Source organism: Halichoerus grypus, chromosome 12 (assembly GCF_964656455.1).
Source record: "Halichoerus grypus chromosome 12, mHalGry1.hap1.1, whole genome shotgun sequence".
Taxonomy (NCBI): Eukaryota; Metazoa; Chordata; class Mammalia; order Carnivora; family Phocidae; genus Halichoerus; species Halichoerus grypus.
The window spans coordinates 86136703-86157140 of record NC_135723.1 but is presented as its reverse complement, the minus strand read 5'-3'; the positions used below and the strand labels follow the sequence as shown (position 1 = coordinate 86157140).

General features: G+C 45.6%; 1 long non-coding RNA gene and 1 pseudogene across 1 annotated transcript in view; one reads left to right on the top strand and one right to left on the bottom strand.

The window, feature by feature from the left end:
* The first annotated feature begins 4377 nt into the window (after positions 1–4377).
* LOC118526659 (protein LZIC-like) lies at positions 4378–5557 on the top strand (annotated as a pseudogene).
* Positions 5558–15666: 10109 nt separating this feature from the next.
* LOC144379681 (uncharacterized) overlaps positions 15667–20438 on the bottom strand; it is a 28075-nt gene continuing 23303 nt past the window's right edge. Inside the window, exons 2-3 of the long non-coding RNA XR_013443011.1 lie at positions 16336–16622; positions 15667–15890 (exon numbers count right to left, since the gene is read on the bottom strand). This is a non-coding gene — a long non-coding RNA (uncharacterized LOC144379681). The remainder of the gene's footprint in view (positions 15891–16335; positions 16623–20438) is intronic.

Genomic DNA, 20438 nt, shown 5'->3' with positions numbered 1-20438 from the left:
AAAAGGAGTTCCAGGATAAAGTTTAACTCCTTGGAGGCCATGAGATACCTTTGCGTTCTAGTACCTGCCAATTTCCCAGTGTGTCTGCCACTCATGGCCAGACCCCTCACCCCATCCAGCCACACTGAGCCAGGGCAGCAGATCCAACATGTATTTGCACTCACTGCTCCCTCTCCCTGGAATGCCCTTCCCCTTTCGGCCCCTGGCCCCTCACCTCCCCAAACACACAGGAAGGAACATGCACATAAGTACACATTCCCATCAGGACCCACCTACTGAGAGCAGCCTTCTCTGCTGCTCTCACTCTCTCTGCAAAGCCTCTCCCAACTCCTCCCCACCCTCCTCCTGAAAACAAGAAAATAGCTCTAATGATGTGCTTGATGCAAACCTCTCTTATAAGATCACATGGCACCATATGCTCTTTGGGTGCAGGTTTGTCTGTGCAATCCTCAAGGGCTGAACAAGCAGCCTTTCTTGTTTGAGTGCCCAGTACTTCACACAGCATGTCTTTCCCAATAGATACATAGCATGGGCTCAATAAATCTTGTTCCAGTGAAAAGATGGATAGATGGTATTAACTATAGGAGAGAAAATAATAGATGGGCTAATTACATTACCAGCCAGAGCACTCGTCTGCATGATAGGACCAGGAAAAGAATGCAGATGATAGTTGAATCAACTCTTAGTTTCAGTTCTGTCCTAATAAAGCTATCCTACAAAGTGAATACATGCCTGGAGTAACAGGAAGAGGATCCCAGGACTGAAGGAGCCCTCAGCTCCAGACCTCACCAGTACACTGACCTCCGATATGGCTCTTATACTCTCTGTCCTGGGGGTCCTCATTTACTGCTGATATAGCTTTCTCCCACCTGTGTATTAACAAGAAAGGGCTCTCCTAATGTTGCTCCCATTGTACAGATTCTAAAAAAAAGGAAAAGGATGTCCCCAAACTGCACAACTGGTAAGCAGCAAAGTTAGAACTTGAACTAGGGCTCTCTGTTTCTAAGCTGTGTGTCCTCCTCACCCAGCTGGGCCGTCTTCCCCTCCAAAGAGAGCATCATCAGTAAGTGGATTATCTCTGTTACCATCACCTCTAAAATGCTTTAATGCCAGTACTTTCTTCCCTGCGGCTGTCTTGAATCGCTTTCCCCACCTAACCTCTCTCTGTCCCAAGCACCTAGTAGGGCCTACTAGGGCCGAGCCTCTGGAGAATGGGCCAGGACCCCTGGTTCTTCGCCCAGGAAATAGAGGCTCCCTTCCAATGGGGAGCAGCAAGATCCTCAGCAGGGCCACTCAGAAGCCAAGCTGTCATTTTAGAAGATTCAGGTTCCAACTTAATACTATTTGAGGCTCAAAATAACCCCTCCAGTCTCCCTGCTTATTTCTTAAATGCAGTTCTTAACATTAATGATGGCACCTGTGGGGGAGGAAAAAGAAGGGATTTAGGCTGAGAGTTGGTTTCATGTCACCTAAAAGGATTATTTTATACCATCAGAAAGATAATTCCCCTCCTACCGGGGGAGGATGGATTAGGTCTTTACTTCAGATGGCACTTTATGAAAAGATTATTTAAAGATTATAGGACAAAATGGATACATTTGACAACATCTGCTAGGGCTGGGTTTTGTGGCTGCCTGAGAAACAATTGCTAATTTATACAATTAATAGATTGCTCGCATTGGTGCTAATCTAGAGGCTGTCTGCCCGCAAATGTCCACACACTCCTGCTGTGGAGTTTTCTTCCCCATCTCCCCACTGATTTTTGACGGAGAATGACACAAAATGCCACTGCCCCCATGAAGTCTTCCCTGATCTCTCCACTTGGAAGTGGACACTCTTGCTTCCAGGCTCCCTCCCCTTTTTGAAGGTATTATCACCATGTTGCTTAGTGCAGGAGATCTGTACCTTCTCCTCCTGGACTGGAAGCTTCTTACACACGTCATTACTCAGGCCCCATAAAGCTGTACATACACTAGGTGGGGAGAAATGTAAGCGCTTCTCTGTGCCCCCAGGTCTCAGCTATCCCCCCAGGCAGTGTAGGGAAGGAAGGTCTTGGAGGCTTCCAGGGGTCAGGAGGGCACTGGTGTTGCTGGGGTGGGGTTCTGCCCTCTGAATCTCATCATATTGTTACTCACAGAGGGGCTTTGGGGCTGAGGAGTACAGGCTGTGACCTGCCATCCTGAGGGGCTTCTAGAAAGCACTGCGGCCCAGGGCATGTTGGTCAGACACCCCAGGACTCCGGAGGCTCGGTTATCTATGGTGGGGCAGTCTTGAGAAAAGTATTGAAGGAAAGTATGGAGGATCCTGGATTACTTCTCTGAAAAGCCTTTGGGCGTGGTATGACAGAAGCAAGTCTGCTTTCCTCAGCGTCGAAGGCTGTCTCCTGAATGCCCAGAAATCTGTGAATGGCACCTATATTCATTCCCAGCATTGCATAAAGAATGGCTACCCACTCTTTGAGCCTCTCCCCTGTCACTGCCCCTTGGCCCACGCCGAACTAAACCCAGCCCTGACCTGCATGCCTCAAACTCTTCCCTGCATCCAAGAAACAGTTTCTTCGGCCTGGACTGCCTCCCCTCAGCCCTTCTCCATCCCATGAATTTCTCCTCCACTCGTTTAGACTCAGCTCAGATGTCGGCTCCCCTGGGAAGCCTTCCCTGATGCCGAGTATACATTATCCGAGATAAAGAGAAGCAAAGATCACCGTTTCTAAAAACATTCACTAATAAATGGCCTCTCGTAGTAAATACTACTCAACAACTATTTATTGAGTGCCCATTACGTGCCAGGCACTGATCTCCACACTTGGAATACCGCGGCAAGTGAAAGAGACAAACATGCCCACGCTCATGGGCTTACACTCCAGCAAGGGGCAGGGGGACAGGGTATCCATACACAATAAACACAATGACAAGTAAATTATATAACATGTTAGAGGTTGATAAGTGTGTGCAAAAGGGAAAAAGTAGAGAAGGGTAAAAGGGACAGAGAGAGTTGAGGGCGACAGGAGAGAGGGTGGGGTGGGCTGAAGGGGGATATGTAAACAGGCCGGCTTCAAGAACTCAAGAGAAGGAAGGAGGGAAGCAGAGGAGGAGAGCAGACTACAAGGAGTGTCCAATAAGCAGCCAGAAACGAGGCCAGAGTGGAAGCCAGGTGGAGAGGCCATGTTGAGGAGGAAGGAGAGATCATCCTTGTCTACCCTGCTGCTACAGAAGCGAGGTGGGCACTAAGAGTCACTGATTCAGCAACAAGGAGGGCAGAGGTGGGCGTTACAAGAGCAGGTCTGGTGGGGCGACCGGAGTGAGAGCTGACTGAAGCGAAGTGGAGAGAGTGGGGAAATGAGAATGTGGAGGGAGCGGGTGTAGACAACCCTTTTGAGGTATGCTGAAAAAGGGGAGCAAAGACAAGGGACACAAGCTGGAGAGGAAAGGCATGTGGATGAAAATAATCTAACAGAGAGCAAAGCACCGGGGCCACAGGAGAGGGGGACTCTTGCTAGAGCAGAGGAGGACGACGGAACAAGTGTACATGTGCACAGGCCACGGAAAGTCCTGACTCCCCACGGAACTGCAGCTCCATCCATATTCACCATGTTAGGGACCTGGGCCCTTTGTTCAAATGTATTCATTTATTCATTCATTCCACGGATTTTCACTGAATGCCCTCTACATGCCTGGTTTGTTCTAGGCACTCCCAACACCCAGCACACACAGGCCCAATGATCTCTGCTCTCCAGTAGGCAACGTGCTCGTGGAGGATGCTTTGCATGTCACCAAAAGATCCTGAGTTTGACAGACTCAAAAGACAAGGACATTTAACATCCCCTATAATAAAAGTCCTGATAAATGTTCACATTATGTCATTATTATAGCCTTAATCAAAATGTATCACCATTGTCTATCTGCTACACTGACAGCAAATTTTTTTATAATATTTATAACTTCAGCACCTAACAGTTTCTGACACAGGGAAGGGACTTTTGAGATGTTTATTGGATGAATATGTGAAACCTGAAAGATGAGGGAAAATCCTCATTTCGGGTTCCTCCATAATATTCACCCATGTAAGTCACCCCGCTATACTTTCCAAAAACAAACATCTAAAGGTGACATCTAACACCTTTATGCAAAATAGTGACTCACACTGAAGTATGAAGCAGTTTCCTTGGATACTTTTCTCTTAACAGCCAGCTCAGATGGGCCGTCCCTTATCGACTGGACTTTTCCATGGAGTGGGACGGAATGGAGATCTGAGAGGGATAATTTGGAAACCGAGGTACCACCAGGTAACCAAAGACAAGATGTCCTGGCCCAGTGGGTTGGTCTTGCTTCAGCATGGTGACATCAAATATCATTGGAGGGGATGTGGGAATGGGACATGAAAGGGGTTCAGAAGGTGAACAGAATTTGTAAAAGGGCTCCTCAGTTTGAGGACACTTGGAACCCCCGTGGCTGATAATCCCGAGCTCCATCCCCAGCCATTTCTAGGTGGCAGGAAACAAAGCGTCTAATTCTAAATTGGTGTTTCTGATTGTTTTAATTAGTAGGCTGTCTATGTCTGATTAATTTTTCACCCTCCCAAACTTCCCATCAGTATATATATATTTGGCACCATGCAAAAGCCACTGGCCTTTAAATGACTTGAGCTCTGTGCATCTGGAGATGGGCAATCACGGAAGAACAAGCCAGAAAGCAATTTTTTGAAGGAGTGAGGGGGAAGCTGGTACTTGATCTTATTACTTCTGACCAATTTCTTGCTTTCTCTTTAAAAAAGAAGTGGAATCGTTTTGAAATTGTACCTTCTGCGAAGGGCTCCCGCTGCGAGCGTCTGCCAGGCTGGGACCCACAGCCAACTCCACCCCCAAGTAGTTTGAATTTTGAGCCTCCTGTAGTCCTGATGAAACTTTCACATTCCTCAAGTTCATGACACTTGGAACTTCAACAGTAGGAAGTTTATGCACATTGGGACAGGTCAGCACCGGGTACTAAGAGACGAGACAGGAACTTGATACAGATGGATAGGAAGAAACCAATAAAGGACACTCTGGAGCAACTAAGTGACTTTAATGATTTCACTGAAGAAAATCATGTCTAGAAATATGACTTTGGTAGATGAGCCAAGTGGAATGCAACCGGCCATGCAGGCAGCCATGAGCCAGGCCTTTATGACCCCAGACGTCATCAGATTATTTGCCAAAAAATGGCCAGGTCAGCTCCAGACAAGGTGAGTGGAAATGGATGGAGAGCTCGTGGTGGGAAAATCTGGAAAGAGGCCTGAACACCCAACAGAAAGTGGAGATACTAAGAGCTCTCAGGAAACTTGGAGAAGCTGAGTGCAGGTAACAAGGCCCTCTTGTCAGCAAACGCAGGTGCTCTCCTCAGCCAGTCTGAGACCTTGGTGCTGGAGGCAAACTTCTGGCACTGACAAGTTTTGAGGTTGGAAAAACAAAAAGATGACAGGGCCTGGAAGCTTGGGACATTCTTGCTATACGTGGCGTTTGTCTCCTAGGGATTTTGAATCATTGCCAAGAAACCAAGAGACTCTAGAAATGCATTGATAACCTAAGAAAAGGTGACTGAAAAACATAGTTGTGGCTTCTGGTTATACCCTTCATCACGGTGCTTTGTGATCCTAGACTCATTAGGATGAGGGACACATGGGATCTTATTCGTTATGTCTTTCGTGTTTGAGAGAGAGAACAGGAAACAGCTTCTCTGCCTGTCTTGATTAAGCCTCCTTGTTACTAAGTGCTGATAGTAAATGAAAAGATGTGAACTAAAAATTAAAATTAAAAAAATAATAAATTGCACCTTTTGTGATTTTTATGGCTGGATATTATCGCATTATATGTGTAGACCTCATTCTGTTTATCCGTCCATCTGTTGGTGGACACTTGGTTTGTTTCCACATCTTGGCTGCTGCGAACACGGGTGCACAAGGATCCATTCGAGCCCCTGCTTTCATTTCTTTTGGGCACATACCTAGAAGTGGAATTACTGAATCATATCGTGGGTTCTACTGACCCTTTGAGAAACTGCCAGACTGTTTCCTGAAGTGGCTGCACAATTTTATATCCCACCACCGATCAGCAGGGTTCCCATTTCCCCACGTTCTCACCAACACATGTGATGTTCTGCTGCTGTCGCTGTTGTTTTTATAGTCACCCTGTGGGGTGACGCGGGATCTCACTGCGCTTTTGATCTGCGGTTCCCTGAGGATGAATGCTCCTGGGCACCTTTGCAGAGCAGTAAATCAGTAACAGATAACTGTTCTGCTTCCTTCAGGACTCGGTGACGGTGGCACATGACACGGGGGATGTGAATGGACTCTGCAACGCTCAACGCAAGTTATTAATAAGATGATGCTTCCACACGAGGCACTGATGTGTGACTTTTGTTCTCACGGGGCCGTCCTAGCCACTCCCACAACTTGAACCCCTGAGCGGTAAATTTTGATAACACCCTGGTGCAAGTGTTTCCAGCTGTTGAAGGGGGCTCTCGCCTGAATGTTACCCCCTCCTTTAGTTGCTGGTCTGATGTGGAATTGGGAATCTGTTGTATAGAATGGAATTGAGTCTAAGAAAGATTTTGACCTTTTCTTCCAGGCACATCTGTGTGTGGATTTGACCTTGTAGTTTTACTTATTTTTTTTTTTTTTAAGATTTACTTGTATATTTTAGAGAGAAAGAGAGATTGAGAGAGTGCGAGCAGGGGGGAGAGGCAGAGGGAGAGGGACAAGCAGACTCCCTGCTGAGTGCGGAGCCTGACAAGGGACTCCATCTCACAACCCTGAGATCATGACCTGAGCCGAAATCAAGAGTCAGATGCTTAACCTACTGAGCCACCCAGGCACCCCTGACCTCGTGGTTTTAAATGATCTTAAACCACCATTATCAATCTGACACTCTGACCATGTGACCTGAAAAGAATTTTATATTCTGGCTTGTGAGGTCACACAAACAGTAATGACTCAAACTTCACTGGCCAGAGCTTATTCAGAAGCTCAGAACACTGTCAAACGCCCCTACGCAAGTGTTTCTAGAAATCCAGACTCACAAGAATCATCCCACCAGGCATCCCATGCCCTAGAGCCCTCATGGTGCTCCGATTGAAGTAAAAATGGGGAGAATGCCTCTCTCCTCCACTCTGGATACCTGGGGACCCAAGCAGGGCTGTGGGCGCTCTGACCTCACAGAGCCCTTGGAGAGAACTGCCCCGAGGACTTCCGTCTATGCCACAGGCTGCAGACCCCAGGCTGTGGGTGAGGAGGAGCAGACCCCAAGCTGTCTGCCTACACCAATCTCCCTCCTTCTCTGGCTCCTCACCCTTATGCCCGTTCTGCTCTGCCTAGCGCGGCTCCTGCCTCACCTCCACCCTGCACTGACCAGTCAGGGATACTACACAGTGCAGTACCGAAGCCAAGGTCACGGGCTTTGGAGTCAACACAACCGGGCTTTCAGGGACAACTGCACCAATTACACACGGCAGCTTTGGCCATGGGGCTTCCCTTCATAAGCCTCCGCTTCCCCAGATGCTAACCAGGGATAAAGAGACTTTCTTTCAGAGTCATCATGAGAATTAAGGGCTTTAGGGGAGCAGCCGGTACGGGGCACGGCTCAATCGATGTTAACTCACCTTATTTTTATATATTTTTTTTCTTGCAGTTGCTCCATGCCTAAATCCGACCAATTCTCAGCCCTCTCACCATTAATATCTCGGACCAAGTCCCCACCATCTCTTGCCACATTGCTCTAAGAGTCTGCTTACGTTTGCTCCTACTTCCCCACGGTGAACTTGCACACAGCAGATGGAATGCGCCTTTCCAAATATGAGTCAGATTCTGTGTACCCTCCACTTAAAACTCCCATCACATTAGGATAAAGGCAACCTGCTCTCCACGGCCCCTGCCTCTTCCTGCCCCAGCTCCTCATCCTCCTCCCTACCCTCCCGACCCTCTGCCCAGCCTCCACCTTGCTTTTCCTAGGCACACTACAACCTGTCCTGCCTCATGGCCTTTTCCTTGGTATTCCTGCTGCTGGGACTGATCTCCATATCACTTGAGTGTCGCTCAGATGTATCACTGTGTCCTTCCTAGTTGACCTTATGTACACCAGATGCCCTTCCCCCAGTGGCACTCTCTAGTCCCTTGCTCTGCTTTAATTTCTTCATTGTCTTTGCTATGGTCTGAATGTCTGTGTCCCCCCACAAACACTTATGTTGAAATTCTAATGCCCGATGTGACGGTATCAGAAGGGGGGGCCTCTGGGAGGTGCTTGGTCTTGAGGACGGAGCCCTCGTGAACAGAACTAGTGTTCTTAGGAAAGAGGCCCCCGAGAGCCGCTTGCGCTTTCTGCCCTGTGAGGACACAGCAACAAGTCAGCCGTCTCCAACCCAGAAGAGGGCCTTGGCCAGAACCCTACCATGCTGGCCCTGTGCTCTTGGACTTCCAACCTCCAGAACTCTGAGAAATAAATTTCTGTGGTTCATATGCCATCCAGCCATGGCATTTTGTTATGGCAGCTCAAACAGACTAAGAAAGTACTGGTCACTCTATGAAATTATACCAGTTGTGCATTTATTTAACCCATGGTATTTATTTTGTGCAGTATTAATGTAATGCATATTAATTTTATGCAAAATTAATTTAATGCATAAAATAATACCCTCCTGACAGTTCCTATCTCTTTACCTATCTCTATCTGAATAGCACTTCTCACCACCCGCGTGTTAGTCATTTATGTGTTTTGCCTGTTATAGTCTGTCTGTCTCATTAGAAAGCAAGCTCCCTAAGGGCAGGAATCTTGATGGTGCCTGGCAGTGCTAGGTATGGACTCAGCCTGCAGTAAATATTTGTTGAATCAGTGAATAAGTCTGTGCCCATTTCCTGTCTCCTTTCTGAAACACAAGTTGCCTCTCCGGATCCAGCGAGGAAGGAAGGCTCCGTTACCCCTGTCGTCCACATCCCATTTCTCACTGTGTGGGAGGCTGGCTCATCTCTGGTTTGGAAGGCCTCTCTAATCTCTGGGCACCAGCAGTGCAGATGTATTTCAAGTCGACACAGGCCATGACGGAGCAGCTGGTGAGAAAATTCAGTGCTTGTGCAGGGCTCTAGGTTCATGGTCATCAGACATGGGCCGTCCATGCGGCCATGCAGTGTCCCCGAGGGGCCTCTGAGGAGACAGCAGCCCAGGCCAGCGTCCCTTCCCTGGCGTCAGGAGATCAGACTGCCATGGGAAGGGAGGAGTCTTGACAAAGTGGTCTGGTATCTCTCCAGGTTCGAGACCAGCATGCCCAGGGGGGCCACTCTGCCCTGCAGCTGCTCATGGACTTGCCCTAGGCTCTCCTCTTCAAGTGTGCCCAGGACTGCAGCCTTAACTCTTGGCCCATTCAGCCCCTTCATCTTCTCCATCCTGAGCTCCTGACACAACACACTCTCAGCTAGCATAAGTCACACAAATTGCCACTTTTGCATGTCCATGTGTGTGGTAAAATGTACCTAAGGCTTATCGTTTTAGCCATTTTAAGTGTACAGCTGAGTGGCATTAAGTACATTTGAGAACTTGGCCTTCAGCCTCATTTTGTTCAGGCAATAACATCTTCTTTATTGACACAAGCCTGCCTTCCCCTGGGCGTCCTTCTTCCACCCTGGTCACTTCTCAATCTTCTTTGTGAGCATCTCATAACCTGACCTCCAGACGTTAGCATTTCCCAGGGCTTGGCCTCCTGCTCTGGTCTACACACGCTCATAGGTGATTATATACATTCCCACTGGTTTAAGTACCATCCGTAATTTGATGACCCCCAAATTTAGATCTGCAACCCACATCACTCCTCTGAGTTCCAGACTCACATACACAACCACCTCCTTAAAATGCCCCCTTGGATATCTCATGGGCATCTCATTGTTAATGAAGCCAATACTCAATCCTCGATCCTTCCCCTCAAATCTTCACATTCCTCCATCTCTGTAAATGGTACCACTATCCACACAACTGTTTAAGTAAGAAAACGAGGACACCTCCTTTATTATAATCTCTCTCTGCCTCCAATTCAATCCATTACCAAGTCCTGTTGGTTTTGTTTCTCCCTCCAAAATATTTCTTGACTCCATCCACCTCTCTTTCATGTGCTTCCTAATATGTGATTCATCCCAGCCCCAGCTTTCACCTGGATGGTATCCTCACCGGATGTTCTTACTTCTGGGCTTCCACATCTACAATCTATTATCTCTGCAGAAATTAGGTCATGGGGCATGCCTCCTTCCTAAAACCTTTAATAGTTTCTCGTTATACCTGAAGTAAAACACAAATGTTTCATCACGGCCAATAAATCCTAAATGATCTGGGTCTTGCCTAATGCTCCAAACTCATCCTGTGGCTGCCTCCTCCCCACTACACTCCAGCCACCCCGGCCTCCTTTTTTCCTTGAACATACAGAACTCTCTACTTTGTGGCCTTTGATTATACTCATCCCTTTCCCTAGAGATACATACATTCACCGCCTTTTCCCCTGGCTGCCTCCTTCTCCTCCTTCAGAACTCAGTTACATGTTATGGCTTTAGAGAGGTTTCCCTGACCACCCTAATTAGCTACATGTTCTACCTCTACATTCTGGTAATTTCTTTCTTAGCATGAATTACAATTTGTGCTCAGTTGATCATTTGAAAGTATTTTTTACACCTTCTTAGTGTCAGACAGTAAGGTAGGCCCAGGGGATACCGCTGTAAACAAAATCTGATACAGCCCATACTCCAACAGAGCTTTTAGTGGAGTAAAGAAAACATATATTAATTTATTTTAAAAAATCACAACTGTGAGTGTATAATACAAAGTGGCATGAGTACTACAAAGAAATTTCTTTTTTTTTTAAGATTTTATTTTTATTTATTTATTTGAAAGAGAGAGAGAGTGCATGTGCGCATGAGCATGGGGAGGGGCAGAAGGAGAGGGAGAAGCAGACTCCCTGCCAAGGAGGGGACTGATGCAGGTCTTGATCCCAGGACCCTGGGATCATGACCTGAGCCAAAGGCAGATGCTTAACCAACTGAGCCACCCAGGCGCCCAGAAATTTCTATTTCAGAATATAATTAAGAAGCTAGCACTGGACTAGAATGTGGGTAGGCTTCCCCAGAGAAGCAACCCTTCAGCTGGCATCTGAGGAATTAGCAGGGGTTTACCAGGCAAAGGGAGGAGAACAGCTTTCCAGGCAGAAGGAAGAACTGATACAAAGATCTTTCAGCAAGGCGGAGCAAAATTCTAGGAAGGTCAGGGCGGCAGCTGCAGAGAATGAAACACAGAGGTGCACGGATGTGTCAGGACCCTAGCCAGGAAACACCATGCCTGGGCCTCATAGGCCACACCAAGGAACGTAGTTCAATCCCAGAAGGAAAATCAAGCTGTTCAAGGTTTTAAGTAGGAGGTGGGTTAGAGGTCGGGACTCACATGATGGCATCTGCTTTTGTGCAAGATCACTCTAACTACAGTGCTTGGGGAGGTCATGGAAGAGCTGAGAGGCCAGTGGGGAGCTTCAGGGCTAGCCTGGGGAGCTGTGATGATAGCAGGCTCGGGGGCCGGCTGCAGAGACAGGGAGAAGAGGACACACTGGGATGATATTCAGAAATCAAATCAATAGGAATTTATGGTGGATTCGATACACATAATGAAGGAGAAGGAAGTCTCAAGGAAAACTCGATTTCTGACTTAGTGGATTGCGGGATCACTCACTGAAACAGGGAACACCAAAAACGAAAAACAGAAAATTAGACGTGAACTGGGCAGGGGCTCCCAGAGGGAGGGGAGCATGAGCTGGTCCTAGCCTGTTGAGTCTGAGATACCTTTGGGAAATGCAAATGGAGATATGGTAGGATTGAGAGAAGCAAGGGTATCGCACGCTTGGGTCAAGAGCCCCGTACAGGATGTGAGCCAAAGCTCTAATTTAAGGGTTCACTGATGTATGTGCAAAGGACTGGATATTCGTGTTCCCCCAAAATTCATATATTGAAATCCTAAACCTTAATGAGGCCTTTGGGGGGTGATTAGCACATAGCATGGAGCCCTCATGAATGGGATTAGTGCCCTTATAATCAAGGTGAACTCCACTGTTTTGAGTCTGGGGAACTGAGAAGTTTATCTTTAGCCAAGATGAGAGAGTCCGTGGGAGGAGAAAGTTTTGGGTGAAGATCACTAGCTCGATTCTAGCCTGTTAAGTTGGAGGTGACTAAGGTGCAACTGCTGGGGTAAGGTGTTCCAAGACAGTCAGGGCTGGAGGTAGAAAATGTTGAGCTATCAGCACTTGGATGGTACTTAAATAGATGATATTTAAAACCAATGGGATTAGATGAGGTCACCTTGAGAGTAAGGGTTAAAAAAAGAAGAGGTCTGAGCATGAGGCCCTGGGACATCCCCAGGTTTGGAGGGCAGGAAATGGGAGAAGCCAGCAAAGGAGACTGAGAAGAAGGGACCAGCGAGGAAGAAGGAGAGCCAGGAGAAAAGAGTTGTTCTAGAAGCTAAGAAAGGAAAACACTTCAAGGTGGAGAGAGGTAACCACCAAGTGCAGCTGATAGGGGCAACTGGGTGGCTCAGTCGGTTAAGCGTCTGTCTTCAACTCAGACCATGATCTCAGGGTCCTGGGATTGAGCCCCACGTTGTGCTCTCTGCTCAGTGAGGAACCTGCTTCTCCCTCTCCCTCTGCCTGTCGCTTCCCCTACTTGTGCATGTGCGCTCTCTCTCTCTCTCTCTCTCTCTCTTCCTCTGTCAAATAAATAATCTTTTTAAAAAATAAATGCAGCTGATAGGTCCAGTTAGGTGAGAACCAAGGAATATGGCCACTGGATTAGCAGTGTGGACATCACTGTTGACCTTGAAAAGATTCATTTCCACGGTAACCCACAGAGGAGAAAGATGGGAACCAGTGGGTATGGACAACTTTTCTAGGAGTTTCACTGTAAAACAAAGGAGATAAATGTAGCAATAGCTGGAAGGGAGAGTGAGGCCCAAAATAGATTTGAGGGTTTTTTTAAATGGAAGAAATAGCAACATATATGAACATGGATGGGAATGGTCGGCGTAATACAGAAATAAAATGAGTAGAGTGAATACAAATGAATAATTCAGGACCGAAGGATGAGAACTACTATAGCAATGCTGTTGAGCAGGAGAGGGGAAGGGAGCAAGTCTTCAGGTGGAAGGGTTAGTGTAAGGCTGGAGCAGAGACTACTCACCCCTAGTGTGGGAAATAAGACAAGAATGTGGGTAGGTGGGTCCATATGTGGGTGGGAGCTTTTGCAAGTTCTCTGCCAACGGTGTTCATTTTCTCAGTAAAATGGGAAAAAAAGAGCATCCGTGGAGAGTAAAGAGAGGGATGCGGAGAAGGGGGACTGAGAAGAGAGAGGGAAACACAAAATGGTCATCTGGCAGAGGGAAGGGCAAATGGACCAGGAGGTAGAGGGTAATTGCTGGGCAATGCTAGCGCTCCACATAAGTTTAGTGATCAAATATTTACCATGACCTTGAAGATTAGGAGTTTTAAATTACTGATCTTGAAGGTGGGGCAGATTCAGACAATGCCAATATCCACCCTGGGCTGCACAGGCTGTTTACCTTGGGAGCTCACAGGATTTTGCTGCTGCCCTTTGAATTTCTCATCTCTCTCTAGTATCTGCTCCCACAATCGCTTTTTCTCCTCTTTCCAGCCTCCTTCCCAGGGATATGACTCAGGCTTGGGAATGGGGGTTGGAAAATCCAGATCTCAGGGACACAGTCGAAGACAAATTGGCAGGACCTGTGTCCATATGACAGTTCGGCAGCTCCAAACCCAGTCAATCACTACTAAGGTTCTCTACAAGAAGTGGAGCTTCTGGGTTTGCACCCTTGGTCACCTTGCCCCAACTCCCCACCCCTACAAAGGGTGTGGGTGGTTGCTGACATCTCTTCCTTTCCTGGAATCCCATTCTAAATACTGGTTCCCACTTACTGTGTGATCACTTTGTGGGGGCGCTGGATTAAAGACCACGTGTATTACAACTTTTGTTCTTTTACACCAAAAACACTGCAAAAACAGCACTTGCCCCATTGTTTACACATGAGGAAACTGATGCCTGAGGAGATTATAACTTGCCAAGGTCACCCAGCAAGTAACTGGCAGGTCTGAGACTGGACCCCAAGTCTGAACCCAAAGTCCTTGCTTTAACACTGCTGTTATACCATCTCTCAATTCCTTGCTGAAGAGCAAGACTTGAAGCAACTTCAGTCAAAATTTTTATGTTAATTATTGTCTCCTCCCCTCTCCTTCCTGCAGAGCCAGTTTTCTCTAAGGTGAGGTCTCAATCTAGCCTTGACAGGAGAGCAGATCTACATGTAAATGGCAGGTCCTGGCTGGAGGTAAACCACTGAAGGGCTAATTCCTGCCACCCGGGGGGAAGGAGGAAGAGAAGGAGAGAGGAGGGAAGTTAGGGACCACTGCTATAGTCCAGGACCCCAGTGAGGGAGGTGGAAAACACTGGGAGAAGCAGACACTCCCACAGTCCCTTTCTCCAATGAGTTCCCCATCGCTGTATTTCCCCCAAATTACCCATCGGAGTAACATATCTCCGGCTCACCAACCCAACTGAGATCTTAGTGGTGACCATTATGACAAAGTATTCCACTTTCTCTAATTAGTCTTGTCCTGGCATGATGGCCACCTGCAGGATTCTTTTCAAAATATGCCACCATTCCAAAACTGAACTGTCAAAGAGCAGAGCCCTGAGAGAATAAGGAAGGAGAGGTAAGCCTCACAGGCTTACCTGGAGACTCCCTGCCGGGTCCATGAGGCAGTTCTAGGCTCTCCCCAGCGCCAAAGTAAGGAGCAAAAGGGCTACTGACATCACATTTTGCTCACTGTCCCTCAAGATATACATTTCCATGGGGAGGGGGGAGATCACATCATCGTTTGAGTAAACACATACATTTGATTCCTTTTCCTATGAAACGTAAGCTGCATGACCTCAAATTGCATTTTATTTTCCACAATTTTCTATATTTCTGAAGATTTCTGCAATAACCCTGCATTACATGTATAATGGGGATGGGTATTAAACTTTCATTTGTTTTTCAGGGACAAGCTGGAAATAAGATGCCCGAGAAGGTAATGAAGTGGCTGGTGTGCAGGAAGAACGATGTCGGCTCTCGCAGAAATGCCTCTCCCAGGTTGGAATCCTTCTCGCTGGTGTGTCTAAAAGTCATAAGCGCAGATGCTGTGGTAGCAGTCTGGATCATTAGTGGGATGTGCTGGGGGACTGCACTATGCTCGAAGCTGGCAGGAAAGATATTGGGCTGGTCCTGGGGAGCCAGGAAGAGCAATTCCACTCATCTCAGGCTACTTAGTACGGAAAGAATTAACTCACAAGGGGAGCCAGCCTACCAACGAGTGAATTAGTCCTTTCCTTGTCCTCAAAGCCCTGCTAAGAAGTTGCTTTTCCTTTCAAGGGGAGTGGTGGATTTCCAGGCATCACAAAGCAGTCCCGCCGTATTTAAAGAACACATATGTTCTCCAAAAAATTGTTCTCTGCAAATTAAATTTTCATATACCAAATCCTACTTTCCCATACCTTTTTTATTATCAAAATAAGTAACCTTCTTGAGAGAATACAGTCAATCCGCCTTTGGGAATATGACACAGGCAAAAGGCAACAAATTTGTTTTTTGAAACAGGAGTATTTTTTAATAAGCCGCTCAAAGTAAGGTACATGTGATAAAGTTTCTCAAAATAAGTTATAAAATATGAATGTAAGTAGCCAGAAATATCTGTCCCCTTGGCCAGCAGCTTCATGGTCCAGAGGAAAACCCATAATGATAGCTGAGCTGAATAAAAGAGATTTTTGTTCTCCAGTCTTTTAGTCTCTAGAACAGTCTTCTGTAAAAAAAAAAAAAAAAAAAAATCCAGTGTTTGAATATTCAGCTGTTATCTCTTAGCTCCAAACTTACCCTTCTGTTCTGTGCTTTGTGATAGGGGTGCTCAGGCTCCCAAAGCCGCCTTCCCTGCTTAGTCAACTAGATTCTCCATAGACTAGACGATAGGGGCGCTAGAGGGACTCTGGGTGGCTGCAGGAGGAAGCAGGGACCTGACCCTACTTGTCCACCTCCTGATCCTATCAGTGTCTCACCAGCAGAGCTTCTCCATTCTGGTAGTGGCAGCTTGGTTCCAATTTCTAGTTTTCTCCATGCTCCCAGAATGAGCCTCACTGTGCTTCCTTACTTGCAATGGTATATTGGAGCAAGCTCGCTCAAGAGAATTTCAGGGATTTTTCGAGCTAATTTTAAGCATGATTACTACTAAAAATTAAATTGCATAAACTTACTGTATTAGTTAGGGCTGTAGTAACAAAGCACCCCAAAGTGGGTGGCTTAAACATAAGAAGTTTCTTTTCTCACAGTCCTAGAGGCCAGAAGTCTAAGATCAAGTTGTCTTCAGGACTGGTTCTTTCTGAGGGCTGGGAGGAAGAATCCGTTCCGTGTCTCTCCCCTAGCTGCTGGTGGTTTGTGGGCAATCTTTGGCATTCCTTGTCTTATAGAAAAATCACTCCAATCTCTGCCTTTATGTTCATGCGGTGTTCTCCTTGTGGTCATGTATGTCTCCAAACCTCCCCTTAGAAGGACACAAGTCATGTTGGATTAGAGCTCATCCTATTGACCTCATTTTAACTTGATTACCTCTGTAGAGACCTGGTCTCTAAATAAGGTCAATTCTGAGATACTGGAGCTAAGAACTCCAACATACATTTTTGGGGGACATAATTCAATCCATAACACCATTAAACAAATTATAGAAATCTGGAGAACAGACGATGGTTGCCAGGGGTTACAGAAGGGGAATGACAGCATGACCATGAAGGGGCAGCAAGAGGGAATTTCTTTGTGATGATGGGAGAGTTTCGTATCTAGATTGTGGTGGTGGTGGTTATACACATCTCTATAGATGATAAAATGCCATAAAAATATACACAAAGACATAAAAAATGAGTAAATGCAAAAACCGGTCCAGGTCTGTAATCAAATTAATCGTATTGTACCAGTCTATTTCCTGGGTTTAATGATGTACAAATGTCGCTCTTGGGTAAAGCTGGAAGATGCCATAATTGGTACAGGGGTACTGTTTTTGCAACTCCTTGTAAGTCTATAATTATTTTAAAATTTAAAAAGGCATTAAAAAAAAGACACACACACACACACAAAAACAAATAATCCAATTAAAACTGGGCAGAGAACCTGCATAGACGTTTCTCCGAAGAAGACCTCCAGATGGCCAACAGACACATGAAAAGATGCTCAACACCCCTCATCATCAGGGAAATGCAAATCAAAACCACAATGAGAAATCACCTCACACCTGTCAGAATGGCTAGTGTCAACAAGACAAGAAATAACAAGTGTTGGGGAGGAGGTGGAGAAAAGGGAACCCTTGTGCACTGTTGGTGCAGCCACTCTGGAAAACAGTATGGAGGTTCCTAAAAAAAAAAAAAAATCAAAATACCATATAACCCATTAATTCCACTACTGGGAACCTATTAATTCCACTACCCAAAGAAAACAAAAACGCTAAAGATATATGCACGCTTATGTTTATTTATTCCAACAGTTCTTACATTAGCCAAGATATGGAAGCAACCTTAATGTCCATCAAAAGATAAACAGATAAAGAAAATCTATATAATATATACACACAATGGAACAGTATTCAACCATTAAAATAGAGTGAGATCCTGCCACTTGAGACAACACGGATGGACCTTGAAGATATTATGCTGATGTGAAATAAGTCTGACAGCAAATATATGATTTCACTTATATGTGAAATCTAAAAACCAAAACAAATGAAAAACAAAGCAGAAACAGACCAATAAATACAGAGAACAACCTGGTGGCTGCCGGGGGCGGGGAGAAAAATGGGTGAAGTGGAGAGGGAGGTACAGGCTTCCAGTTATGGAATGCATAAGCCATGGGAATAGAAGGCACAGCACAGGGAACAGAGTCCGTGATACCGTAGTCATGTTGTAGGGTGACAGATGGCGGCTACCCTTGTGGTGAGCACAGCCTAGCTTAGAGCTGTTGAAGCTGAAACCTGAAACTCACATAACATTGTGCGTTAACTCTACTTCGATTAAAAAAAAAAAAGTAGAATTTTAAAAAAAAAATCAAAAAGCTTTGAAAACCAACAAAGGTCATGGATACCCCAAACACGTTACTTCCTAAATCTCTGCATTTTGCTGTCCCCTGTGCTCCGAGGGCCCAGCCCTGCAGACCCCTTCTTCCCAGCTCCCAGCTTCTTCCCTCGTTGCCCCAGCCACGGAGATGATGGCTGTTTCCTGCAGTTACTACCACTCCGTGCTACCTCAACGTTCCCTTCTCGTGTTCTGTTCCCTAACCCCTGCTTCAGTAAATCCTTCTGTTAAATTCTGTGTCAGTTATGTTGGTTTTCCTGATAGAACCAGTCAACACAAATGTGCTCCAAACGATGCCAATGGCTCACACGACAGTAGAAGATAAGGCATTTTCATTTCCCCAAACTACAAAAGGCCCAGCCTACCTGCCTCTTCTGATCACCCTAGGATTTTATTCTGGGAAACTGGCATTCCCAAAGGATGCTGGGAAGCAGAGCTTGCGTGACCCTGAAGGTAGGAAACAGCTGTCTCAAGAGCCCAGACACACAAGATTATAAAGCAATCTCAGAGAATAATACTTTGTTTTAAAAATTAATGATGATTTTCTTTCTGATTATAAAGGTAATCTGTGCTGCACTGTACATTACAGAGAGTATAAATACACAATCCCTACATCCTGAGGGAGATCACTTTGAGTATTTTTATGTGCTCTCTGCCATAATTCTTGCGATATGTAATATAAACAATTTGTATCTATCTATAAATACGTAGCTTTTAAATATGTAAAAGGAGGTTGGGTTCATTTATAGATACTGCTACATTTTGAAGCTAATTATCAATCACTCTTCTTCCCTTTGATGAATAAATATAGGCTTTAGGTAAGGATTCTGGCAAGGGAAGCTGGGAGAACATGGCTGGGGTTTGTGGACAAATGAGACTGCTAATTCTCATCCCACGCCCACCCCAGTCTTTGGAATGGGGTTCTTAAGGCAGACCCTTCCCCAGTCAGCTGCCCGTGGGATGATTTTGCTGCTTCGAACTCTCTGATCTCCAGAGCAGGGGCAGAGCAGATCTCAGAGGCAGGGCTGGCCCCACCTCCTGAGCACATGCTTTCCACCTCTGGGGCAGACCTCTCCCCAGCATCCAGGTCTGTCCACTGGGGGGCAGCCACTGTACCCTCACACTCCCCCCAAGGAGGAATTAGGAGCAGTGAAATCTGAGAGCATTTATCTCACCAGCAAAGTAAATCATTCCTTCCCTCATGCAGAGAAGCAAATGAGAAAAAACATGGAGAGAAAAGCTAATGCATTTTCTTGCCAAAGTTCCTTCTTGAAAACACAAGGTCCAAGGAATAGGAAAACCCTCACACACAGTGTCTGTAGCACATTTTTTCAGGTAATGCTGTATTGTGACCCTATCTGTCATCAAAATGTCTTCAAAAGCATGATTTTATATTTGGGGGGGTTACTCGTTATAAAACAATACATAGTCATTGTAGAAGTTTCAGAAATCAGGCAAGCTCCAAGAAGAAAATGAGAAGCACAGTTAATCCAATGATCCAAAGTTAACTACTGCTAGCATCTTGGCATGAATCATCCTTCGTACTATGCATTACTTTTTTTAAGTGAATTATACAGTATATATTGTTTTGTAACATGTTTTTCATTTAGCGTACCTAAAACACCTTTACATATTTTCCCATTTGTCTGTTGCTGGGTAACAAAGTACACCAAAACTTCATGGTTTAAAATGATAATTTAATTTTGCTCACAATTTTGTGGAGCAGGGCCCGACCACATTCCAGGAGATGGAGAAATAGTCTCCATCCCTCCAAGGTCATATAGCAGAAGAACATGTACGATAGAAGATGGCCATCTTTGGGAAATACAACATGCTGCATGTTATTAAAGATTCTTCTTCATGACTATAATGGCTGAATAATATGTATTTTTAAATGTGTTCATCGTTGATTGAATGAATTTAAATTTTTGCAGATTTTGGAAACAGTATGATAAACACCTCCCTGATGAACATTCCTGTACAAAGAACTTTATCTGCAACTCTAAAATTTTTATTAGGTTAAAGGTGGGATTACTGGGTGATAGAGTTAAAGCTGCTTGATATAACTGGCCAAATCAATTTCCAGTAAAACCCTACTTTAGATCCACTTTACTTCAAAATATTTTGCTCCCTGAAAGAAAAATAGGCCCATCAGTACTTTTGTTTAAAAATACAGTTGACTATTTTCATCTATTATTTTTCCAGATATTTTTCAGATGTGAAAGCAACTCCCACTGAAGTTT